Raw genomic sequence first — 27,085 nt, forward strand, 5'->3', positions numbered from 1 at the left:
GTGCTTGGAGAGGTCCAGTTTTATGAAAAGCAGGTCTATTTTTTTTCAAAAAGTGAACAAAGAAAATGGAAAAGATGTTTGTCATGTCCCTATGATTTTTTTTTCTCTTCCCTTGGTTGCCCTCCAGCAGTGTCCTACAGAGATTCGTGTATGTGGGATGGCTGGGAGAGAGACTCCAGCGGGGTCAATCTTGGAGGGTTGGTAACCCCGGCCAGGGGTGGGGGGAGGAGGAGAGAGAAAGAGAAGCTCGAGCCCGCGCGCCAGGCTCCAGCAGCTGTTGCCATGATGGGGGAATTGTGACGTCACAATGGCCGGGCGTTCCCGCGGCGGGCGCGCAGGCGCACGGGCGGCCGGCTGCAGTGTTACTTTGTGTTGAGGGAGTCGCGGAGTTCCAGCTCCTCAGGGATCCCGCTGCCTCTCTCTCTCTGCTCCGCTCTGCTCTGCAGCGTTTTAACGTGAGTACTTTTTTTGTTGTTGTTGCACGCTCTCAAATTCCCTGCTTTGTTTTGGTCGAGAGCCGCTGAATCTCGCAGTCCTTGCACCTTTTTTTTTAAAGTGACTCCCCCACACCGCCCCCCCTCCCCTCCTCCCACCCCCGCCGGTTTTAATCGCTCTTTTTCGGTGAGATTTTCAACAATTGGTAAACAACACAGGAGGACGGGATTTGTCCAGTTGCCGTCCACACTTGGGCTTTTTGCTTCCTTTTAAACTCTTAAAGCGTTTTAGCGGTATTTTCTATAACATCGGCACCATGCCCATATTATTATTGTTAATGTTTCGTTTAAAAAGACATGAAAAGGGGAGAAATCCAGGTACAGTAGGAAGTACAATCGTCAGTCCAGATAAGTGTAATACTTGGTGAAAGTACTTTTAAAATACATCAAGTAACAATGCCGGTGTACGAAAATGTGTGAAAGATCAAAATTCAAATCAATTAAAGCCATCAGAGACCACGAGCTTTATTGAATTCTTCAATAGCCTGATAGTAACGGCGGGAGATAAGGAGAGGAGAGAGAGAGAGAGAGAGAGAGCCTGAGACAGAACAGTGCCAGATTTATCTTTTTTTTTAAAAAAAAAACAATTCCTACAAATCAGCCTCTAAATTTGTGATGGAAAAATGTTAGATGTACGTTCGTAATGTTCAGGGTTACCATTCAAAAAAATACGAAATGAATTGAACTTTAATCATATACCATTGAAATCATTTGAATGGAAGTGTTATCAAAGCAGATGACCAGACACTTGCCACAAAAGGGAAATACAGAGGGTCGGTTGGGAATTCACTTTTACTGCTCGCCCATCCTAGGACAACCAGCCGCAACAGCCGTTACCATGGTTTTGCTAGTCTTCTATCTCACCAGCCCTTTATAACTAACACATCCATTTTTTTCCCAGGATTTTGGCTGCACTCTGATCGCATTGTTTTCTTATCAGTCTAGTTGGTTTCAACTGCTTTCTAATGAATTGTCTTAATTGTATTGAAGTTCATTTTAAGTGTCACCTATTGGTGCCCATCTTTCAAAACTAGAATGTAATTGTGCATATTGAAGCCATATTCTCTTTATGATGATTCAATGATGATCGTTTTTTTTCTATCAAATGATAAAGTAATTCTAATGCCCATCCATATTGGGTCAATTTTAAACTTAAAACCTTTCCAGTATTGAAAAAATACTCATTTAAAAAAACCTGTTTGTTTGCATCATACCAATGTGTCATGACTCTCTGGGGCTAGTGCGCTATAAGATTGCCCCAATTCTACCTAACAGTTTAATTTAGGTTAGCAGAATACAAGCATCAGGTTTTTAAACTTAATAGTAAATAACTGTTTATTGAACAAACTGTCATTAACCAGTGGCAAAAGAGAGAAATACGAACTGCTAAGTTCTAACACTATAACTCAAACTCTACCTCGTTCTTAAATCCCTATGCACACACATACAAGATACATAAGGCACTTTAAGGGTGGGATAAAACAGTTCAATATCACCAATTCCTGAGTACAGGATTTGATGGGTTGATTTTGATCAATGTCTTCTAAATTCATTTCAGTTCTCTTTGATGGCACGAGATGGTCTTCCAGCACTTTCAGTATTAAGTTCATTGGTTGAGCACTTGCCTTTCAATGTCTCTAACAGTATTTTTCCTCTTTGCCTCTTGACAGAGGATTTCAGAGAGCAAATTATAGAGATGAGGAGAAAAAGCTAGCTAATAGTGTGGAATTACTGGAATCTTCCACACACAGGAGAGAGAGAGGTTTTAGGCCTTGTTCCTTTCAGGCTAGGAGCTATTCAGCTGCATCGCGCTCACAAAACCTGCTTACCTTTTCAGGAGCCAATTAAAACGTTGCCTTGGTGCAGGACCCCTTTCTGGCACCATCCTGTCTTTCATGGCACATTCTGTTCCAGTGTATATATCTCTCATCCTGTTCCAGTGGATATGTCTTTCAACCTGCAGCCATTGTAATTTTAATCCACAATCCGACAGAAAATAAAAAGATATATGTTCTCTACAACAGCCCAACAGAAATAAAAAAGATATGTTCCTTACAAATGTTTAACCAAACCAGTATGCAAATTTTTAAAAAAGTGTCTGACTGGGAGTTTGTTGGCTGGGATTATGATTGAGGAGCGAGTATCCCAAGTGTACATATTTTCAATGGGAAATGATGGGTATGGGGGACTGCAAATGATGGAAATCCAAAATAGAACAGAAAATGCACAAATAGCACTGGCCAGTTACTATTTCGATTGTATATGATTTCTTAAAACAAATTGCACTTGTTGGGTTTACATTACAGTATTTTGTTTCAACCATCTATAACTTGTTTGAGATCAGTTTTTTCCACAAAACTTGTGGTTAGTTTGGAACATCAATAGATTTACAACTACAGGAGAACAGCACCATTTAACAGTGTATTTGCTCTTCTAAAGTGGAACTATTTAATGTAGCCTGTCTCTTTTTAAAACAAAAACCTCATTGCTGTGAAATAGGTAGACAGTGAGATTAGTGTGAGAACTAATTACTGTAAATTGACGTTCCTGAAATAGTTACTGTGGCAATTAGCATGACAAATTAAGCAATTTTAACTGTGTCCTGTTGGTAATTCCTTTTCTCTCCATACCAAGACTGAGAAAATAATGAGGCTTGTTTGGTACACCATAGACCCAGGACAACCAAATGTATGCAAAAGGTATGAGCAATGGGCTGTTACAATCTGGTTAGGGACTGTTAACATTTTTTTTAAAATCTGAATATCTCGTTTTAACAAATAAGAGCTACGCAACTATGATTTCACTATTTTATACTTGTTGTGGCCCATAAGTATGCAACAATCTTCTGGAGAATTTTCCTTAGCTCCAGCTGTTCTCAGACTCTCTTGATTGTGGAGGCCTCAATCCCTTGTTCTGATTATTTTTCCAATACCTTACAAGCTAATCTGATTTTTTTTGCAGTAAGACACTGAGGCCCACTGTAGATTCTCCCACTAGCTTCAAACCAGGCAATCTTCCAGCTTCTGTTCACTCTCAAAATTCAAACTGAGATTAAGCCTCACCTGAACTCCATGCGGTCAATGACGAGGGTTAGAGTTTTACTTTCCTTCTGGTGCAGGCTTATCTAAGTGTCATTAAGCTATTAATGTATATAATGTTATTGGAATTTTTAAAAAAAAATAGCAGTTTAGTCTGTGGGCGTGTCTTAATTGGATTGAAGCCAGTTAGTCTGGGTGCTTTGATGTACACTAGTTTTGAGATATGAGAGAGGTAGAGTGCATTTGCATTTTGTTGAATAGAGCACTCAAGAAAGGGAGTAAATTCTGACACCTAGCTAGCAGAGACCAAGCAATATGTTTATATACTTATAAAATTGGTACTATGAAAAGGGGTTTTGTTGTTAGAAGAGGTGGAGTTCAAAGGGGCTGTTGATACATTGGAATTTACATTCAATGAGCTGTGTTGGGTATAACAGACAGCAATTTTGTTTGTGCCTCTGCACTGCAATGTAAGATTAAAGCAGCTGTAAGCCTACAACTCTCCACAGGAACCAAAGTGAGAGAATCTCAGTGCAGAAGAGGCCCTTCAGCCCATCGAGTCTGCACCGACATGTGAGAAACAACTGACCTACCTACCTAATCCCATTTACCAGCACTTGGCCCATAGCATTGAATGTTGTGGCGTACCAAGTGCTCATCCAGGTACTTTTTAAAGGATGTGAGGCAACCCGCCTCCACCACCCTCCCAGGCAGCGCATTCCAGACCGTCACCACCCTCTGGGTAAAAAGGTTTTTCCTCACATCCCCCTTAAACCTCCTGCCCCTCACGTTGAGCTTATGGCCCCTCGTGACTGACCCGTCAACTAAGGGGAAACAGCTGCTTCCTATCCACCTTGTCCATGCCCCTCATAATCTTGTACACCTCAATCAGGTCACCCCTCAGTCTTCTCTGCTCCAACGAAAACGACCCAAGTCTATCCAACCTCTCTTCATAACTTAAATGTTTCATCCCAGGCAACATCCTGGTGAATCTCCACTGCACTCCCTCCAGTGCAATCACATCCTTCCTATAATGTGGCGACCAGAACTGCACACAGTACTCCAGCTGTGGCCTCACCAAGGTTCTATACAACTCCAACCTGACCTCCCTACTTTTGTAACCTATGCCTCGATTGATAAAGGCAAGTGGTCCCATATGCCTTTTTCACCACCCCACTAACATGCCCCTCCGCCTTCAGCGATCTATGGACACACACGCCAAGGTCCCTTTGTTCCTCAGAACTTCCTAGTGTCATGCCGTTCATTGAATACTTCCTTGTCAAATTACTTCTTCCAAAGTGTATCACCTCACACTTTTCAGGGTTAAATTGCATCTGCCTCTTATCTGCCCATTTGACCATCCCGTCTATATCTTCCTGTAGCCCAAGACACTCAACCTCACTGTTAACCACCCGGCCAATCTTTGTGTCATCCTCATTTTGAATTTGTAAGGTGAAAATGCTTTGCCTGGTGTTTGATTAAGTCTATGGGTTGCTATTGCCTTAATGGAGATTAGTTTGGGAATTTGTTAAAAGTTATGATAGTAGTAATTTGTAACCATGTGTATGTATTTAACTTGTGTAATTTAGTAAATTGTTTCATTTAGATTAATATAAAGCCTCTCGCAAACTAGTGGCCTGATTCCTGAATTTAGAGCTGCAACTCAAAACATACCACTTAAATTATAGGTTATGACAGTTTCAAGTTTCCCTCTGGGATTTTTAAATAACTCAACTTTACCAACTACTGGGTCATAATAATTGGGGGGCTCAAGTGGGATAAAAATATTTCCAAATCCTTGATTGGTTTAGAATTGGTGAATCTTAAATTTACGAGTACGAGAAGCACTTTGAATTTAGGAGTTGGTGAGGTATTTTAGTGGCGACACTGCAAGATAGCTTTGGTAATTGCTAAGACTTGACTGGGAGTAGAAGATATAACTCTTGATTGGTTTGGAGAAAATAACCAGAAGTAAGTTAACAGAGTTGGCAGATAAGTTAAAATTGGGCTTATCTGAGGGTGCTAGGAAAGCAGATATAATTCAACGTATGGCACAGTATCTAGAGTTGGAAGTGAAACCTGACTCTAGTGAATAACAGCTGGAGGTAGTGAGACTTCAGTTGCAAATGAAGATGCTTGAATTTGAAGCAAAGGACAGAGAAATGGCTTTTAACAGGGAATTAGAAATTGTGGAGATGGAGGAGGAAAGAAAAAGAGAGAGAGAGAATTCCAACTGAAAATGCTGGCAGTTAAAAAGAGATGCCAGTAGGTGAGGAAGGACTTATCGCCAGAGTAGAACCCAATGGGGGGATGTTTAAATTTGTACAAACTCTCCCAGAGTTTGAGGAAAAAGATTTTGAAGCATTCTTTATTTCATTTGAGAAGCTAGCTAAACAGGTGAAATGGTCACAGGAAACCTAGATGTTATTATTACAGTCTAAGTTGCGAGGTAGGGTGCATGAGGTATATGCCTGGCTATCAGAAGAAATGTCGGTGAATTATGATGTGGTGAAAAAGGCTATTTTGAGTGCATATATGTTGGTTCCTGAAGCAACAGGCAGAAATTTAGAAATATGAGAAAACAGCCTGGGCGAACTTTTTATATTGAGTTTGAAAGAGTAAAACAAAGTAATTTTGACTGGTGAATACGGGTGTTAAAACTAGAAATATTTATGCAGCTCTCAGGGAAGTCATTCTTTTGGAAGAATTTAAAGATTCAATCCATTTGGTAGTGAGAACTCATGTGGAGCAACAGAGGCTTGATTCTGTAAGACAAGCAGCAGAGATAGCTGATGATTGAGTTAGTTTATAGAGCAAAACCTTTTTTCTATCAGCCTTTCAAATTGCAAAAGGATAAAAAGTGGGACGGTGAAAGGAAGGTAGGTAGTCAGGGAAGAGGAGTAGTAGCTGGAAGTTTCCAAGAAGTTTTTTCTCAGAATAAAAAAGATGCTGAAGGTAGAAGTGATGTTTGACAATTGAGGTGTTTCCATTGTAATAAAGTGGGGCATATGAAGTCAGTGTGCTGGAGATTGCAGGAAAAATCTGTTGGAATTGTTGGGGTACAGAAAATCTCTAGAAGTAAAAGTACTATGGGTTCTGAGGTTCAGGCACAGGAGAAACCAGTGGTTTGTGTACAGGTGAAACAGGGAGAATCAATGATAGGTGAAGAAATGGGAATGTGTTCAGTTTACTCAGAATTCTGAGGATCAACTTGCAGAGATGTTTAAAGACTTTGTGTGTGAAGGGGAAGTCTTTCCATCTGTACAGGGTGGAGTAGGTAAAGATCTTAAAATTTTAAGAGACACGGGGGCTAGTCAATCCTTAATTTTGTGGGATAGTGATATTTATTGTTCAAAGGGTGTATTGCAGGAGCAGGTAATAATAAGTGGGGTTCATGGAGATGCTAAATCATTTTCCTCAACGGAATAAACTTTAAAGAGCAAAGTTGGAGTGGTAGAAAAATTGCCCATTACAGGCATTCTCGGTAATGATATAGCTGGATCGCAAATGTGGGTGATGCCTATGGTAGTTGAGCAGCCCGTAAAAGTGTTTTCGACAGAGGTCTTACAGAAGGGACACCCTCAATTGTTTCCTGATTGTGTTGTAACAAGATCAAAGGCTCAGGGAACAACAAGACAAATGAGATAAGCAAGCAGTTCAAAGGCAAGGAGAAGGTGTCGAAATCCAACTAGCTGGTGCTGAATTTGATAACATTGTTCAAGAAGAAGGAATACAGAAAACTTCAGCTGAAATGTTTAACTCAAAGGTTAGTGGAGTTGCAGAAAAATGTTTTGGAATTAAAACAGTTATATCAGAAAGCTTAAACAGAAGCAAAATGTATTCCAGTATGTTGTTATCTTCGAGGAGGTATTTTAATGAGTAAGTGGCAGTCGGATCATCAGCAAATGAAAGCTGGAAGGAGGTGCGTCAGATTGTTATCCCATTAAGGTATAGAAATGAGATTCTGAGGATTGCTCATGAAATTCCAATGGGGGGACATTTAGGAATTAGGAAAACACAGGAAAAGATAGAGGTTTTTTTGTTTTGGCCAGGATTGCATAGGGATGTAGTCAAATTCTGTAAAACCTGTTATGCATGTCAAATAACAGGAAAATCACAAGCAGTGATTAAGTCGGCGCCTTTAATCGCAATAATTGAAGAACCTTTTACCAGGGTCACGATTGATTGTGTAGGACCCCTCCCTGAGACTAAAAATGGCAATCAGTATTCACTGACACTAATGGATGTGTCTACTAGGTTTCCTGAAGCGATACGTTTAAGAAATATTACACAGAGGATTGTGGAGGAGTTGATTACATTTTGTACAAGATATGGTTTACCTAAGGAAATATAATCAGATTGGGTCAAATTTCATGTTGCAGCTGTTTAAGGAAGTAATGAACAGTTTGGGGATAAAACAGTTTAAGTCAACAGCCTATCATCCAAAATCACAAAGAAAGATGGCATCAAACTTTAAAAACTATGATAAGAGCATACTGTCAGGATTATGCACAGGATTGGGATACAGGAATCCCTTTTTTGTTGTTTGCTATTGGAGATGCTCCTAATGCATCGACTGGTTTTAGCCTTTTTGAACTAGTTTATGGTCATGAGGTAAGGGGACCACTGAAATTGATTCATGAGAAATCTGTGGGTCAAAATTCAGAAACTATTCTCTTGGATTATCTATCAAAATTCAGGGGAAGATTGAACAGAGCATGAGAGTTGGCTATGGACCATTTAAAGCTACCACAGCAAGTGATGAAAGTGAAAGCAGATAAGAAAGATGAAACCTGCAGTTTTACTTCCGGAGAGAAAGTACTAGTTTTGTTATCAGTACCATGTGATTGATTAAATGCAAGATTTAATAGGCCTTACAGGATTGAAAATAAATTGGGTGAAGTAAATTATTTAATAAATACTCCAGATGGAAAAAAGAAGTAGAGTGTGTGTCAAGTAAGTATACTTAAAAAGTACTTTGACAGGGGAGAGAAACAAAAAGGTATTAGTGATGGTGGATGATAAGAGGTAGAAGTGCAAGACTCTGAAATTGATTTTCCTCTAATCAAATTGGATAATGAGGGGGTACTTGAAAATTTAAATAAAATATTGAGTTACCTTCCAAGCAAATGTCAAGGTAATTTGGAAAAGCTATTGCAGTCACACAAACCCGTTTGTGGAAATAAGTTGGGAAAGACACATTTAGCTATACATAATGTATGAATAGAAATATCATCTTTAATAAGGCAACATCCTTATAGAATAAATCCAGCAAAGTTTTAAAAAGTACAAAAGGAAATTGATTTCATGCTTCAAAAAGATATAATTGAGTCTAGTTGCAGTAATTGGAGTTTGCCCATTGTACTAGTACCGAAACTGGATGGAACACAGACTGTGTGGACTATCAAAAAGTGAATGCGGTGACAAAAGCGGATTCATATCCCATACCACGGTTGGAAGATTGCATTGAGAAAATGGGACAATTGAAATTTATCACAGATTGACTTGCTGAAAGGATTTTGGCAGGTACCATTGTCGGAGAGAGCAAAAGAGATATCAGCTTTTGTAACGCCAAGTGGACTATTATCAGTTTAAAGCCATACCATTTGGTATGAAGAACCTGCGACATACCAAAGACTGACAAACAAAGCAATTGCAGGTCTAAGCAATTGTGCTGTTTATATTGATGATCTAATTGTTTTCAGGCGCGGGAGGAGAATTTACAGCATCTGGAAGAATTATTTATTTGAGTACAAGAAGCTAATTTGGTGATGAACTTGGCTAAAAGTGAATTTGCAAAAGTGCAAATTACGTATCTAGGCCATACAATTGGACATGGTAGGTGGCTCCGAGACATGCGAAAGTCAAGGCTATTGTGGATTTCATAGTGCCAACAACAAAGAGAGAAGTTTTGAGATTTCTGGGCATGAGTGGGTTTTACCAGAAATTTGTACCAAATTTAGCCAAGTGGTTGCTCCACTGACTGAACTATTTTTTTAAAAAAAGAACAAGTTTCAATGGACACTGGAGTGTCAGAAGTCATTTGACAGTTTGAAAACTGAATTAACTATGACACCAGTTGTTATTATGCCAAGCAATTCAAGTTGACCGTCGACGCAAGCGATATAGGCATTGGGGCTGTTACAAGAAGATGACATTGGAATTGAAAAACCGATAGGATATTTTTCACGTAAACTGTTCGACAGAGAAGATATTTAACGATCGAGAAAGAGACTTTGGGTTTAGTGTTAGCATTGCAGCATTTTTAAATTTGTTGCAAACAATTCATAAACAATTGTTTATGCATACCATAATCCTTTGAAGTTTTTGGACAAATTTCGAGATAAAAGTGCAAGGCTTTTCAGATGGAGCCTATTATTACAACCCTTTAATCTACGGATTATACATATTGCTGGAAGAGAAAATTTGTTTGTAGATGCATTATCAAGAGTTTGAAGCTTAAAGGAAAATTGGACATTTTAAAAACCTAGACACTGAGCTGGAGTGATTTCTGTTGATACCAAGGATGTATGTGTGTGTGTGTATTATGTTAATGCATGCATCTGGTAATGTAATAGTGTGAGATGGGTTTTTAAATGAAGCTGTCTTTTAGAATTATGACGGTTCATTTTGTGATAGGGAGGGGTATGTCATAAAGCTATTAATGCATATAACGTTATTGGATTTTTTTTTTAAAGACGAGGTTAAGTCTGTGGGTGTGTCTTAATTGGATTAAAGCCAGCTAGTCTAGGTGCTTTAATGTGTACTAGTTTTGAGATAGGAGAGGTAGAGTGCATTTGCATTTTGTTGAATAGAGGATTCAAGAAGGGGAGTGAATGCTGGCACCTAGCTAGCAGAGACCAAGAAATGTTTATATTACTAATAAAATTTGTACCATAAAAGGGGCTTTTATTGTTAGAAGAGGTGGAGTTCAAAGGAGCTGATGATTATAACGAGAATTTACATTTAGTGAACTGTGTTGGGTATAACAGCAATTTTGTGTGTGCAGGGCAGAGGTAATGTAAGATCAAAGTAGCTGTAAGCCTACAACTGTCTCCACAGGAACCAAAGTGAAAGAAACCTCATTTTGAATTTGTAAGGTGAAAATGCTTTGCTTGGTGTCTGCTTAAGTCTATGGGTTGCTGTTGCCTTAATGGAAATTAGTTTGGGAATTTGTTAAAAGTTATGATAGTAGTAATTTGTCGCCATGTCTATGTATTTAATTTGTGTAACTTAATAAATTGTTTCATTTAGTTTAGTATAAAACCTCTCAAGAACTGGTGGCCTGATTCCTGAATTTAGAGCTGCATCTCAAGCATACCACTTAAAACAATTGTCATAACCTATATTTTAAGTTTCCCGCTGGGATTTTTAAATAACTCAGCTTTACCAGCTGCTGGGTCATGATACTAAGTGTCATTTACTTTGGCTTTCTTCTCTGTGAGCTGCAAACCACATGAGGTCCAACCGAAAAGCGCTCTCTGCAAACACCCATATAAATTTAAACCAGAGTGTCTTCCAAAGATCCACCCACCTCCATGATGATTTAACCTGCTTTGGACTATTATCAAACCGATCTTTTAAGTTAATTATCCCTCATTTACAATTTCCTCTTTGATGCGATGAAGTAAATGGGTAAAGTAAATGCTGCCAGACCTGCTGAGTTTTTCCAGGTAATTCTGTTTTTGTTTTGGATTTCCAGCATCCGCAGTAGTTTTTTGTTTTTATATAAATGGGTTTCACAGCCTTTCAGGGTCTACCTCCCAAAACAAAAACATCTCTCTGGGCTGCCATTGTTCTTGCAAGCATAGCAGATGCCTCCAACTCTTCAGCTAAGTAAGCCCACATGCGGTTTTATAGCTCTACCATTTCTATTCTGCTTTTATTAAACAAACATGGGTCACCTTTTGAACTGCAGTTTCCTTGTGTTCCAGTAATATCTGAAGCCCAGCATTTTAATTGCCTTACCTTTCTAGTTGTTAAGCTCTTCAAGGCACCAGGGCCTCAGCCTTTAAGTGTTATAGACTTCAAGCTTGCGTTAATTGCATTTATCCCATTTTCTACAGTTAACCTTAATAACTTTTAAGAATTATTCTAAAACTACAAGATTCATTCTAAAACACATGAACCACGAACTGAGTATTCACAACAGGGTCAAGCCATTTATTTTCAATATAAATGTCCTGTGGGTTTTGTTTGAAAATCTGTTTGATTGGCAGCTCTATTTGAGCTTGAGATGCACATTTAAGTTTCTGTTATACTCTAGACAACTCAGCGAGGACATTTCAGCCTGACTTGTCCTAATTCAGTTGTTCCTCCGAAACCATGAGAGAGGCTTGTGCAAATTGGCCAGCAAACTGCCAGATAATGTTAACGTTGAAGGATCTTGTGCCAGGTCTGCTTTGCATTAATGTGTAACATAGTCATTATGCATGTTGCTTTGTCTTCCAAAGTGTTGTTACCGTCAGGGGATGGAGGCAAAACTAAACTCCTTTATTTTTCTTGCTGCCCATCTGTAAGCAGAAGTGTTTTAATATAGTTTGTGGCGTGTTTCCCCAAACCCCTTTTTGAAGTCAATTTTAAAGTGACTCAGCAAACTCTTTTTAGGGTTAAATCAGAGTTATTATTTATTTATACATTCAAACCTGGGAGGATGGCCTTTGCAACTACATAGATACACAAGCAAATGAGGAAACAGGAAAGGAAAGAGTTTTTCGAAGAGCAATAACTTAATATCCAGGCCTTTGGTTTTTTAATTCACATGAATGTCAGAGTGCATTGAGGGTTCCTTCACAATGGGGTTAAAGTTCAGGCATGTTCAGCTAGCTGAAGGCAGGAGTTTCAGAATTCCTTTGAAGCTGGTGATGATGCAGCAGGATGAGGTTGGTATACAGAGACTTGGTCTGCTCTACGGCCGATGGCAGGAATCTTCCAGAGAGCCAGGCTTTGAGGAGGTTAGACTTGAGTTGGGCGCAGGAGATGGGTTGGGCATGGTTGAGGGCCCTGTCAACCACTGTGGGTAGGAAACCTCGGTTAAGGAAGAAGGAAGTCATGTCAGAAGCACTGTTTTGGAAAGTGGCATCAATCGGAACAGATGTGACAGAGGTGAAGGAACTGAGAGAATGGGATGGAGTCTTAACAGGAAGCAGGGTGTGAGGAGCTGTAGTCGAGGTAGCTGTGGGAGTCGGTGGGCTTGTAATGAATATTGGTGGACAGTTTATCACCAGAAATTAAAACAGGGAGGTCAAGGAAGGGAAGGGAAGTGTTGGAGTTGGACCATGTGAAAGTGATTGAGGGGTGGAAATTGGAAGCAAAATTGATAAAATTTTTCCAGGTCCAGATGAGAGCATGAAGCGGCACCGAAAGTCACTGATGCACCGAAAGAAGAGTTGTGGGAGGAGGCCTGAGTAGGACTGGAAACACTGGTCACACCACCCTGCTCTCATACCCACATGTCTGTCCTTGGCCTGCTGCAATATTCCAGTGAAACTCATCACAAACTGGAAGAACAGCACCTCATCTTCTGACTAGGCACTTTACAGCCTTCCGGACTAACATTGAGTTCAACGATTTCAGACCATGAACTCTCTCCTCCATCCTCACCCCTTTTTGACCCCCCTCTTTTTTTTCTGTATTCATTTTCATTTTAAAATGATTTATTTTCCCCCACTTATTTTCATTATTATTTAAATTTATTTCCATTTTTATTCATTGTTTTATCCCCAGCTTTTAGCCTTTCCGATCTTTTTTCCCACCACCGTCCCCTCCCCCCACCCCACCCCCACTAGGGCCATCTGTCACTATTAGCCACCCTTTGACCTTTCGTTTATGACATCTTTCACAATCTCTCCTTTGCCTCCACCTATCACTGGCCTTCTATCCAGCTTCACCTTTCCCACCCCCCCTTAAACAGTATATATTTCATCACATTTCTACTTCCCTTTAGCTCTGAAGAAAAGTCATATGGACTTGAAACGTCAACTCTGTCTTTCTCTCCACAGATGCTGTCAGACCTGTTGAGTTTTTCCAGCATTTTTTGTTTCCGTCACAGAGCAGTTGCTTCAGGTGTCGGGTGCCAGGCTTATGAGTGACATGTCCTGTCCAGTTTTGAGTGATTTGTGCTTTGAAGCTGAGCAAGTTGGCTTGGGAGAGGATGCTGCTGTTGGCCTGTCTTTCTTGTCATAAATTTGGAGGATCTTGCAAAGGCACTGCTGGTGGTACATCTCTGGTGCTAGATAGAATTAGAAGTAGAAAAACATTAAATAATGGATAGCCCTTTAAGTTCTTTGGTGGAGATGAGATGTCCAGTTATTTTTATTAGGGGTTTAAATTATTCATGTGGGCCCCAGATCAAAAAGGTTTGAAAGCATGGTAAGAAGGGAAGATCTTAAATTATCCATAATACTTCTAAGGTCAAAGGGCAAGTTTAGGAATTGAAGTTAAGTAATTGAAACCTCTATTTGGGACATCCCAGATGTGGCATGTTGCCAGAGGGATAGTTTACAGTGAAGTAGTTTTCTCTTATTTTGTGTTTACCTGTGTTTTCTCGCAGAAATGGCTATTTGGCTTGAGAGCAGCTTTGAAACAGGTTATTTACATTTGGAGCTGGAACAGCTTGTAAACGGGCAGAGAGAGAAAGCTGTCGGGAGCTGTAGACCACTAAGCAAGAAGGCAATGAAGTCCATGCTTGAGCTGAGCTGTCCCCAATGCTGAGGTGCTTAAATAAAATTTGGAAGGTTGACTAGCTAGAACTAGTGGATGACCCCAACAAATCTCATATCTCGGAGAATAGCAGGAACACTGGAGAATCAAACTGAATTCCCGAGAGCTGTGGCACGCCTTGGTTTGGCCCCAGAAGTGAAGGAACCCTTACGTCCCAGAAAGTACAGGGGAACTGTTGGATGGAAATAGCAGTAGTACAGGGGGTGACCTGTTGACATCTTCAGGCTTAAAGAATATTGGTTCATGAAATAGTGTAAGTTAGTAATGCTTTGTTTGATTCTTGTACATTGAAAGTTTCTGTTTAAAATTTGAAATCTTAACTTGGAGTTTGATTTTCTTTTTAAAAGTTACTGGTATCCCTCAAGATCATTAATTCTATCTCTTTCCAAAGCCTTATGGTCATCATCATGACTCTGTACATGGTATAGCCAGCCTATTGCGATACAGGTGATGTCTATTTGACTCCTGGGCTCTCAAATTGCCTATATATTGGACTGAATGGGGTTTGGCTTGTTGTTGAACCCAAGAAAATATCTGAATTAAAACCTCAAAACAAGTTTACATTCTAATACCTAGAAAGTGTAATTGCTGTAGATTTTTGCAGATCAAAGGAAGTGAATAAACAAATTTAAAAAGTATGGATGTATCCCCTCTGTTACCATGACTGCCTACTTCTATCTCCGTAACATAGGCCTTCTTAATCCCTTCATCAGCTTGTATTTTTCTGAAATTCACGTCTCTGCATTTGTCTCCTAGACTTCTCTTCTAATGCTCTTTTGGCTGGTCTCTCACCTTGCCCCATCTGTAAACGTGAGCTCATTGCAAAACTCTGCCCATTTTTTAACTTTCACTAAGCTCCATTCACCCATCACCCTTGTGCTTGCTCACCTACATTAGCTCTTGCGTGTGGTAATGTCTCTATTTTTAAAAAAATGCATGCTTGTTCTCAAACTTTCCATGGCCTTGTCCCTCCATTTCCCTTGAACCTCAATAATCTTGCCATCTCCTTGCTTAAGAAAGCTCATAATTTTGACCAAGTTTGTAGTTAATCCTTATACCTCCTCGATTCTGGTCTGTTTTTGCTTGACTACGTTTCTCAATAAATGCTGGCCTAGCCAGTTGATGATCCTGTTGATGAATTTTAAAAATAAAACTCCTCAAGCCCTACAACCCTCTGAGATCTGTGTTGTTCTAAACCTGCCCTCTGTACATTCCTGATTTCCATTGTCGTACCATTGGTGGCTGTGCCTTCAGTATCTACGCCGCAACCTCGGGAATTTCCTCCCTAAACCCCTCTACCCCTCTCTAAGATTCACCTTAAAACCTACCTGTTTTCTATCCCAATATCTCATGTGGCTCAGTATTGAGTTTTCTTTTGAAAGTGCCGCTGTGATGGTCTTCAGATGTATTATTACATTGAAGGTGCTTTGTAAATGCAAGGGGTGTTTCAGATGTAATGGAACCCCATTTAATGAAGAAGATGCACTGAAAATGAACACTTCAAGATTGAATTGCATCTGTGTGAAAGAGGGTCAAAGAGGTAGATGGTGTCATTATTTGAAATCTAAATTTTCCAACATCTACACCTACCCTGGCTAAATTGTTCAATTTCAGTTTAACTCACTGGTGTGCTGCATTTTCTGAGAAAATGGAAGATCGGGACTGGAAGAGGGTCCTGTGAACACTGGAGCAGATTCACAGATTAAAAATTGGTCATGGGAACTGGGGGTATTGTGGAGGAAGGTCATCAGGTTTGGGCGCATTTGTAGAGATCGAGAGGGAGTTCAGCAATTTGTAAGTGATGTGGGAACTTCGGGACTCCAGTAGGATCAGTAAGTTTAGGAGCATTGCAGTGCCAGTGTGTCAGTATTAGGGAGGGACTTCAGCTGTCCAGGCCCTGTGATCTGGAATTCTCCCATTAAAGCTTTCATCTCCTCCCCCTCATAAAACCCACCTATTTGACCAAACTCCTCATTAATCATTCCACCATTTTTGTTTGATTACACAAATATGAAGTGCTGTGGGACGTTCTCAACATTAAAGGTGCTACATAAATGCAGGTTGTTTTAGTAGTCTTTGTGAAGGATGGGGGCTAGAAAATGGGATCTGAACTGCTCTTGCTCCTATTCAAACTAAACTGCATCACTTCCCAACCTGTTGTTTCCCTCACCTGCGGTAAATGACCCATGCCAGCCCAGTTGACACTCTTTATTGGTTACCCTGCTGTCAGCTGGCTTCTCCCTTAAACCACTTAGTGCATTACAAGCAAACTTGCTGACTTGTGCAGCATTCTAGAACTATGTTTCTATAAACAAATTATCTCGGGAGTGCTCAGAAATAACGTGAGTAGTTTTCCAGTTTAAAAAATTAAACAGTCTTGGTCCTTAACAGAAACTGAGTTTTCACTATTTTGATTGAGAAAAGAAGGTACGTTCTGAATTCAATTTCTTTGGCTTTCCTATGATCTATAATAGTGATTACATTTCAAAAGTACTGCATTGGTGGTGAAATGTGCTTTCGTCCATCCTTGGCCAAAGAAAGCGCAGCTGTTAGATAGGCAGTTCTTAATTAGAATTTTTTTACCTATTATTAATGCTTGTAAAGAAGCTCTGGAAATTTAATCTCCAGCTGCCTTTTGGGTAAAGCAAAATAAAAATGATCATAGAGTGAGGAGTTACACCCTTTTTTATAAAAGTCAAACTTAGAAATGCTGAGAGATTCAGATGTTTATTAAACCTTTCCAGCTGTTCCAGCAGAAAAGTATCCAGCTGAAGCCCGAAATGAGAGACCCTGAAGACTTGAAGTGTAAACTTTAACGAAGTCATTAAAAACACAGCTAATTCAATGGGTAAATCTCATCATGCTATGGCAGTTTTATTTGCAATGTTATGCTGTTGTTGATGCCTTATTCTGGATACAGGAATTTCATTTATTTGCTATTTTGTGAAAATGTTTAATTTGATTCATACGTTTTAGGAATAAAACTTATAGATTGGGGATTAAAGTATTAAATGTAAAATATATTGGGGGTGGGGTGGGGGGAAAGAAAACCTGAGTTTGAGAGGTTGGTAAACACACCCCTAAGATAATAATGATCGTTCAAAGGATGTTCCATAATGTGCTTGCAATGTCAGAATTAGAAGGGTGAGAGCCATAAAATGGCAACTGGATTTGTCTGGCTGGGGAACTGAAGATAAGTTTGGTAAGATTGCAGTGGGCCCCATTGGAGGCGTTAGTTATCTATATAATTTCCAGATCAAGGAAAGTTCAGCAGCAAGTAAACAAGGGGAAGGTCTTAAATCCACATCTTTTCAGATCAAAGGTCAAGTTTGGAAATTGAAGTTATTTAGTTGAAACTTCTTTCTGGGACACCTTGCTGTGGGGCTAGATTTCAGGGAGGCAATCTTGTTTTGGATTTATCTGTGTGTTTTCTCACAGACACAGAGAGAGTAAAAGCTGCTAGCAGTCAGTGCTGGGAAACAGCTCGTACCTGTAGTAAAGGGCTATCAAATGATTTTGGAATTATTGACAAGAAAGCAGTGAAGAGTAGACTTGAGCTGGGTTGTCAACAAGCGTGAGGTTCTTAAGAGAATTGGAGGGTTGCCTGGCTAAATGCTTGTGTAAGGACTGCAAGGAATCAATCTCATATATGAGGTTAGCAGGAACACAGGAGAATCAAAGTGAATTCCTAATAGCTGTGACACATCTTGGTTTGGTCTCGGGAGAACTGAAAGAACCTTCAAAGCCCTGGAAAGAGTAGGGGAACTTTGGGTGGAATTAAAAACAGAACTGGATGTGACCTGTTAAGGTTTTCATTTTTAAAGAATAAGTGTTTATGAAATAGTATTAAATTAGTTGTTTGTCCTTTGTTTGATTCTTGTACAGTAAAAGCTTTTGTTTAAAATGTTTTAACTTTTAAGAAGAAATTCAAACTCCCAGTTATTAACTGAAAGAATTCAGCCATAAGGTTTCATGTTTTAAACAAATAACTTTTACTGCACAAGAACTTTTTTAAAAGCTAGTACAATTAACTTAAAATTTCAGAAACGCTTATTGCTTAATCTCTCCAATCTCAACGGGTCACTCCCCAACCTACTGTTATTTTCACCCAAGAGTTCCCTGTACTTATCAGGATTTTGAGGTTTCCTTCAATACTGGGACCAAATTGAGGTGTGCCACAGCTCTTCACTCCTTCCCACTCAAGAAAGGAGGGAGACAGAAAGCAGGAAACTATAGGCCAGTTAGCCTAATGATTTCCAGCATCCGCAGTAGCTTTTAGCTTTTTGTTTTTAGCCCTAATGTCTGTTAGCTTAACAGGGGCCATAAAAGCAGCGTGAGAGTGAGTGAGTTTGGGGCTGTTATAGCCTGCGTTCAGAAACAAAAATCACAGAAGTGGTAAGGTGATTGGCTGGTATTGTTGCTTTGGGACTGAGTTTAAACAACTGACAGATTAAAAACAATAAAAATATTACACTTAAGTAATCCATGAGTAGCTATTCTCCTTACATGAGTAGATGTGAATCTTGTCTTTCATTTTTAAGTAAGGTTTATCACTACTACTAGTAAGGTGCGTTAAGTTGGATTTATCAGTATTCGTAAGGTTTATTAGTATTGGTAAGGTTTATTAGCAGTAGCAAGGTTACCTAATAAAGAAACGGCAGGGCTGTTCCAATCTCTAGAATGCACATTCTGGGAACTCCAAGATGCTGCCCGGAACTTGAGCAACAGCTGGGGCTACTTTGGTGCACCTTGAGGTTGAGCGTGTCAGTAATTTCCCACTTCCTTCCTCCCTCCTTTCTTGAACAGGTGTTACATTTGCAATATCCCAAACTGTTGAGACCTTTCTTGAATTTCAGGAATTTTGGATGATTACAGCCAATTCATCCACTATCTCCGCAGCTACTTCTTTTGAGACCCCAGGATGCAGGTCATCGAGTTCAGAGGACTGGTCAGCTTTAAGCCCCATTAGTATTCCCAGTACTTTTTCTCTGATAGTGATTGTTTTAAGTTCCTCCCTCTCTTTTGATTTTCAGCTATTCTTAGGATGCTTTTTGTGTTTCCTGCTGTGAAGACAGTTACAAAATACTTGTTCAAGGCCTCTACCCTTTCCTCATTTTCCATTGTTAATTCACCCTCTAAGGGACCAATACTCACTTTAGCTACTCTTTTTTTTATACACTTGCAGAAGCTTTTACTGACTTTTTGTGTTCCTTGCTAGTTTCGTCTCATACTCCAATTTCTCCCTCTTTATTCTTTTAATCATACTTTGCTTTGTGGGTGGCATGTTTATAGATGTGGTCACCCTGCAGCTTAAGAGTATGCAGGGAGTGGGTGACCACCAGGTATTCAAAAAGGAGCAGCCAGGTAGTGCATCCAGCTGTTCAACCAGTATTCAGAATGCTAATGTGAGTGGTGGCTCATCTGGGGAGTGTAGGCAGAGCCATGTCCATGCCACCACGGGTGGCTTGGCTGTACAGGAGGGTACAAGGAAGACTGGAAGAGCTATACTGATAAGTGATTTGATAGGGGAATAGACAGATATTTCTGCGATGAATCCAAGATGGTGGGTTGCCTCTCTGGTGCCATGTCACTGAATGGCTGCTAATAGAGCTGGCTCAAAAAAGGGCAGGACCATATTATATGTTCCTGGATTCAGGGTATTTGGTAAAGAAGAAAAGGAGGTGGATGGCAGTATTGATTAAGGAGAGAATTGCTATGCTGGAGAAAGAGGATGTCCCAGAGGACCCAACGGCGAATCTAATTGACTAGAGCTAAGAAAGAAAAGGTATAATTACATTGCTTGATGTGGGCTATAGGCCACTAATTTTTTTTTGTATTCATTCATGGGATGTGGACGTCACTGGCTCATCCAGCATTTATTACCCACCCCCAATTGCCCTTGTTCAGAGGGCATTTAAGAGTCAACCACATTGCTGTGGGTCTGGAGTCACATGTAGGCCAGACCAGGTAAGAATGGTAGATTTCCTTCCCTAATGGACATTAGTGATCCAGATAGGTTTTCTCCGCCGATGCTGCCAGACCTGCTGAGTTTTTCCAGGTAATTATGTTTTTGTTTTGGATTTCCAGCTTCCGCAGTTTTTTGTTTTTATCTCTAGGTTTTTATGACAATTGGCAATGGTCTCACGGTCACCATTAGACTTTTAATTCCAGATTTTTTTGTTGGATTCAAATTCCACCATCTGCCATGGTCCCCAGAGCGTTACACCTGGGTTCTGGATGACCAGTCTAGTGACAATACTACTATGCCACCGCTTCCCCGTAAACTAGTGGGAAGGATATAGAGAAACAAATTTGCGAGGGAATTAGAGGTACTAGAATCATAGAGTAGTTATAATGGGGGACTTATTATCCAAATAATTTTGACATACGGAAGCAAGTGTTGGGTGATCAATGAAGCAATGCAAAATTGAGGCTGCAGAGTTGTGGTTTTTGAGGTGAATAATGAAGGTATCTTGGACAAGTCATGCCACAATGAAGAGGCGTGAGTAAAATCTGAGACCAAAAGAACTCTGCTGACCAAGATCAGGAAGAAATAGTTGTAATTTCTTGGGCTCGTATTAAATTGTGATTTTGACTCTGATGGGAGCGACCGAGGTAAACAAAGAACGACCTTTTAAAATGCCTTGTAAACTGGATGAAGGTACAACCAACGAAGATGATCCACACTTTTGGAGCAAGATTAACATGAAGGTCCATGGTCGCCAATGACCTCTCAGGTCATTGTAGCTGAAGAGAGAGAGACTGGGATCGTGGTAGTGTAAAGGGTAGCGGGGGTCTATAGTTCCCAGTACTGAGGAAAATTTTCTGCAGTGTGTTTCCAGCCCAATGAGAAAGGAGGCATTACTAGACCTGGTTCTTGGGAATGAGGTGGCCCAGATGGATCATGTGTCAGTAGGAGAACATTGAGGGGACAGTGATCATTGCGTCATAGGGTTTAGGTTGATTGGAAAAGGGCAAAGAACAATCCAGAGTAAGAATAATTAATTTGGGGCAAAGCCAACTTCAGTGGGGTAAGAACGGACCTGGGTCAAATAATTTGAAGTCAAAGATTGGCAGGAAAATTGGTAGCTGTACAAATCGTGCAGATCTTGGTCAGCAGAGTTCTTTTGGTCTCAGATTTTACTCACGCCTCTTCATTGTGGCATGACGTGTCAGGAAAATTGGTAGCTGTACTTTCAAAGAAAAGGTTTGGGCACAATCGCGGTATATTTCCTCCAAAAGGGAAATGCAGGGCAAACAAATCCAGAGCTTCTGATTGACAAAAGAATTTAAAATAAAGAAGAGAGAGTGTGTTTATGATACATCAAATAGAAAATTTGATTGAGAAGCAGGAACATAAGCGCAGGAGCATTCGGCCTGTCAAGCTTGCTCTGCCATTCACTTAGTAGGTGGCTGAGCATCTAAACGCCACTTCCCTGCGGTATCCCCATATCCCCTGATGTCATTAATATCCAGAAATTTATTATTTTCTATCTTGCAACATGTTCAATGATTAAGCTTTGACAGCCTTCGGGGGTAGAGAATTCCAAAGCTTCACCACCCTCTGAGTGAAGGGCTTCCTCTTCACTCAGTCTTAAATGGCCAGCCCCTTATTCTGAGACTCTGGTGAGTCTAGAATCAGGGGATAAGCAGAGAAACTTCTTATCCACATCTACCATGTCATGCCCTGTAAGAATTTTGAAGGTTTCAATGAGATCACCTCTTGTTCTTCAAAACTCTAGTGAATACAGGCCCAGTTTCTGCAATCTTTCCTCATAAGACAATCCCACCATTCCAGCCTGGTGAACCTCAGTTGCACTCCCTCTATGGCAAGTATATCCTTCCTTTGATAAGACCAAAACTACGCAATATGCTAGTTGTGGTCTCACCAAGGCGATATACAGTTGCAGCATGACATCTTTACTCTTGTACTCAAATCACCTTGCGATGAAGGCCAACATACCATTTTCCCCCATGCTAGCTTTTGGTAACTCATGACCAAGGACACCCAGGTCTCTTTGTTAATAAGGCAATCATCTTGTTAAAACCAATTGATAGTTAAACAGGTGATGGGCATTAATTATCCCAACTGAATAGAGTAAAAAGGTACAGCTGGAACACTTTGGGTGGAAGCTACTAGGAAGTTAGTAGCACAGGGGAGTTGTCTTGGAAATAAACCAGCTTTAACCAAGAGACCTGCCTGGATTAATTCTTCCACCACAACTTCTTATTGTGAGTAACATGGTAGCAGAGGATGAACTTTAAGCTTTGCTGATTGATTGCTGTATATAAAGCTTTCTGTCTCAGTCCTCTGAGGGAAAAGAAGTGTACTGTTGCTAACAATTTAAGTTACGGAATGGCAGAAGGACAGTGCAAAATTGCAAGCTTTAACTATACACCAATTTTTTCTGACTCTGAACCTAATCAGCAATGGAAGACTGAAGTTGAAATGTGGACCCGGGTTATTGCTATACCCCGGAAGAAGCAAGGTATGGCTTTGGCGTTATCGTTACCAGCCAAAAGTAAGATAAGAAGTAAAGTATTTTCAGAGTGGGAAGTGGATGATTTGGATCATGGAGAGGGATTAAACCGTCTGATACAATTTTTGGATAAGTTCTACAAAAAGGATGAGTTATTGGAAGCGTCTGAAGCTTGGACGATCTTTTGATAGGTTTAGGAAATCAGATGATCAGTCCATGGAAGAATATATCATGGATTTTGATAAATGGTACAGGGGACTATAGCGATTTGAACTTGAAATTCCAGAATCGGTATTGGCATTTAAATTACTGGACTGTGCTCGCATTTCCCATGTTGATAGTCTTTTAGTACTAACAGGGGTTCAGTTCCGGGGGAAAGAATCTCTTAGATCAAATGGCTGTTGCTCAAAAAAAATTTCTGGGGAAACAGTCGTTCCCTGCCACTCTTTTAGCAAATGCGAACAACTGTGCTGTAAAACAAAAGATAGAGGATTCAATGGTGACCGAATTTCGCAGTCGACCAAATATTAGACGAAGATTCTGGCTGATAAAAGTAGGAAAATCCTAGATATTCTGTAAGTATATCAATGGGAAGAGGATAACCAGGGAAAGAGTAGGGCCCATAAGGGGCCAAGGGGGCAAGTCTATGGGTGGAGCCAGATGACATCGCTAGAGTGTTGAATGTATACTTCACATCCGTCTTCACCCAAGAGAATAATGATGAAGGTATTGAACTCGGGGAGAGAGACTGCAAGGTTCTTAAGCAAATTGATATAGGGAGTGACAAGTTATTGGAGGTGTTGGCAGGCTTAAAAATCTCCAGGTCCAGATGATTTGTGTCCCAGACTGCTGAGGGAGGCAAGGGAGGAGATCGCAGGGGCTCTGACCCAAATTTTTAATTCCTCTCTGGCCACGGGGGAGGTGCCAGAGGACTGGAGAACAGCTAATGTGGTTCCGCTATTTAAGAAGGGTTGTAGAGATAAGCCAGGGAACTACAGGCCAGTGACTCACGTGTCAGTGGTAGGGAAACTATTGGAGAAAATTCTGAAGGAGAGAATCTATCTCCACTTGGAGAGGCAAGGTTTGATCAGCGATAGTCAGCATAGCTTTGTCAGAGGGAGGTCATGCCTAACAAATTTGATTGAATTTTTTGAGGAGGTGACCAGATATGTAGAATGAGGGTAGTGCAGTTGATGTACTTCACATGGATTTCAGCAAAGCCTTTGACAAGGTCCCACATAGGAGACTTATAAAGAAGGCAAATACACATGGGATACAGGGTAATTTGATAAGGTGGATTCAAAATTGGCTTAGTTGTAGAAGACAGAGGGTGATGACAGAAGGATGCTTTAGTGGCTGGAAGCCAGTGTCCAGTGGCGTACCACAGGGATCTGTGCTGGGTTCCCTATTGTTTGTTATTTATATAAACGACATAGATGACTATGTGGGGGGTAGGATTAGTAAGTTTGCGGATGACACAAAGATTGACCGGGTGGTTAACAGTGAGGTTGAGTGTCTTGGGCTACAGGAAGATATAGACGGGATGGTCAAATGGGCAGATAAGTGGCAGATGGAATTTAACCCTGAAAAGTGTATGGTGATGCACTTTGGAAGGAGTACTTTGACAAGGAAGTATTCAATGAACGGCGTGACATTAAGAAGTTCTGAGGAACAAAGGGACCTTGGCGTGTGTGTCCACAGACCTCTGAAGGCGGAGGGGCATGTTAGTGGGGTGGTGAAAATGGCACATGGGACACTTGCCTTTATCAATCAAGGCATAGATTACAAAAGTAGGGAGGTCATGTTGGAGTTGTATAGAACCTTGGTGAGGCCACAGCTGGAGTACTGTGTGCAGTTCTGGTCACCACTGAAGAGGGTACTCCCTCCAATCCAGCAACTACCACATAGGCCAGTTGAAGAGAAGTTACAATCCCCGATCACATAGTGACCACAGAGACTCAGGCTTCCTTTTAACCGGTTTTATTCAAGCATATGCAAGGGAGCCACAATCATTCCTAAGAATGAAGACCCAGCTCCCAGATTGATTACATTTCATTACTTTTGTACTTTTTCCTATCACAATACATTTGAGTACATTTGAATATATCCAATCGGTAACCGGCACACAGGTATCATGTTAAAACTATCCTATTGAGTACATAAACATGTGATTTTGCTCACCATTTATTCTAAAGGGTGTATACATAATTATATTATCCAATCAAAATTAAAACACAAACGCAAAGACCTTGGTTCTCAACTCAGGACTGTTTGTGTTTCATCTTTGTCCATGTATGTCCTCCCATATCTAAGCTAAACCATTTGCCCCATCCCTATCTGAGAGAGGAGTATACCTAATCTAACTTTGTTATGTTTTATCTCCAGTCCAGCCTAAAGGCTTCAACGCACCATTGGACCACTTGAATGGTTCTGCCTGTGCCTGGGCATTAGCTCATCTCTTGAAACTGTGCAAATCTCACAAAACTCAAAGCCCCTTTGTGTGCAGTGTCAATCTGCTTACCCTCAGCTGTCAATAGATTTAGCATCCATGGCTGCTTGGAGATTTTAAGTATGTTCAGCAAATTCTTACTGTGTGCTTTTTAGTATTTTTAATTTTCCCCCAACAGCCACAATATAGGAAGGATGTGATTGCACTGGAGGGGGTGCAGAGGACATTCACCAGGATGTTGCCTGGGATGAAACACTTAAGTTACGAAGAGAGGTTGGATAGACTTGGGTTGTTTTTGTTGGAGCAGAGAAGACTGAGGGGTGACCTGACCGAGGTGTACAAGATTATGAGGGGCATGGACAGGGTGGATAGGGAACAGCTGTTCCCCTTAGTTGAAGGGTCAGTCACAAGGGGACATAAGCTCAAGGTGAGGGGCAGGAGGTTTAGGGGGGATGTGAGGAAAATCCTTTTTACCCAGAGGGTGGTGACGGTCTGGAATGCGCTACCTGGGAGGGTGGTGGAGGCGGGTTGCCTCACATCCTTTAAAAAGTACCTGGATGAGCACTTGGCACGTCATAACATTCAAGGCTATGAGCCAAGTTCTGGTAAATGGGATTAGGTAGGTAGGTCAGTTGTTTCTCACGTGTCGGTGCAGACTCGATGGGCCGAAGAGCCTCTTCTGCACTGAGATTCTGTGATTCCAATACAAAGATGGGGTTAATGACGAGGTCTGAAAATTGTCGTAACTCTAGCCAATTTGAGAGTCGGGACAAAAAGCATGCCTGGGATGGTGACCGTAGGCGTTTAAACCCAAAAAATGCACGGGGAATGGTTAATCAGTGTTTGCGGTGTGATTCCCAGTATCATTAAGCAATGAACTTCCCACCGTGAAGGAATCGTGTTTTTGAAGTGACCCACAAGACAGATTCATCTGAAACTGAAAATGATGATAGTGACTGCCATGATGGCATTCTATTGATCACTGAGTTTGAATCCAGTGATGAGTATCTTGATGGTAGATTCCTTCAACTGTGCAGTTCTAGACAGTTGGTGCACTTCTGCAGTGTGCGGCATGGACTGGCTTAATTGCTATCTGGAGTGTCGCGATGCGGTAGACCGGCAGAAGATCAAGGAGTATGAAAGTTCTACCTGCTTCTGGTTCGGAGATGACAATACATTAACATCCTGCAAACAAGTGGTCCTCCCTTGTAAGATAGCAGGGATCAATCTATTTGTCACTACTGATGTTTCTAGTGAGATACCACTATTGTTGAGTCAATCTGAGATGAAGGCTCCGATGACGCTAGATATGAAGAATGATAGAGCAGTCATGTTTGGGAAAAATGTGGATCTCTAACTTAACTCAGTCAGGCCGTTACTGCTTGCCACTAAGGAAGCCTGCGATCTCTTATCAAGAAGTTCATGAAGCCTTGTTAACTGCTGAGAATGAGAATTTGGTGGAAAAAAAGATGATCATTTGCAAATTACATAGACAGTTTGCACATCTGGTGCCACAGAAACTGAAGACTCTGCTTTGAGATGTGTGAGTGGTCGATAAAGGATATGATGATCTTATTGAACGAGTCAGTGTGAAATTTGCCTTAAATATTGCAAGACACCATCGCGACCTGTTATGAGCTTGCCACTAGCCAGGGAGTTTAACGATGCAGTGGCAATGGACTTGAAAGTTTGGGACAAGGATAGGGGTATCTTTTTACTTCACTTCATAGATATGGCAACCAGATTTAGTCTATCCACTGTGATACATAGTAAGGACAAAAGGAGCATTGTCGATAAGGTCATGGAGAAATGGGTAGGAACAGGATTAGGAACACCAACGAAGTTCCTCACAGATAATGGTGGGGAATTTGCCAATGAGGAATTTTGAGATATGTGCGAAAA

The 27,085-nt window shown here is 40.7% G+C and overlaps 1 protein-coding gene across 5 annotated transcripts in view; it reads left to right on the forward strand.

Annotated features, from left to right (window-relative positions):
• Positions 1-344: 344 nt before the first annotated feature.
• Positions 345-27,085, forward strand: part of LOC144696719 (uncharacterized) — a 132,954-nt gene continuing 106,213 nt past the window's right edge. For all 5 annotated transcript variants that reach the window (XM_078568361.1, XM_078568363.1, XM_078568362.1 and 2 more), the window contains exon 1: positions 345-455. The gene's annotated coding sequence lies outside the window, so the exon portion shown is untranslated. The remainder of the gene's footprint in view (positions 456-27,085) is intronic.

This window comes from Cetorhinus maximus, chromosome 22 (genome assembly GCF_964194155.1).
Source record: "Cetorhinus maximus chromosome 22, sCetMax3.hap1.1, whole genome shotgun sequence".
Lineage (NCBI taxonomy): Eukaryota > Metazoa > Chordata > Chondrichthyes > Lamniformes > Cetorhinidae > Cetorhinus > Cetorhinus maximus.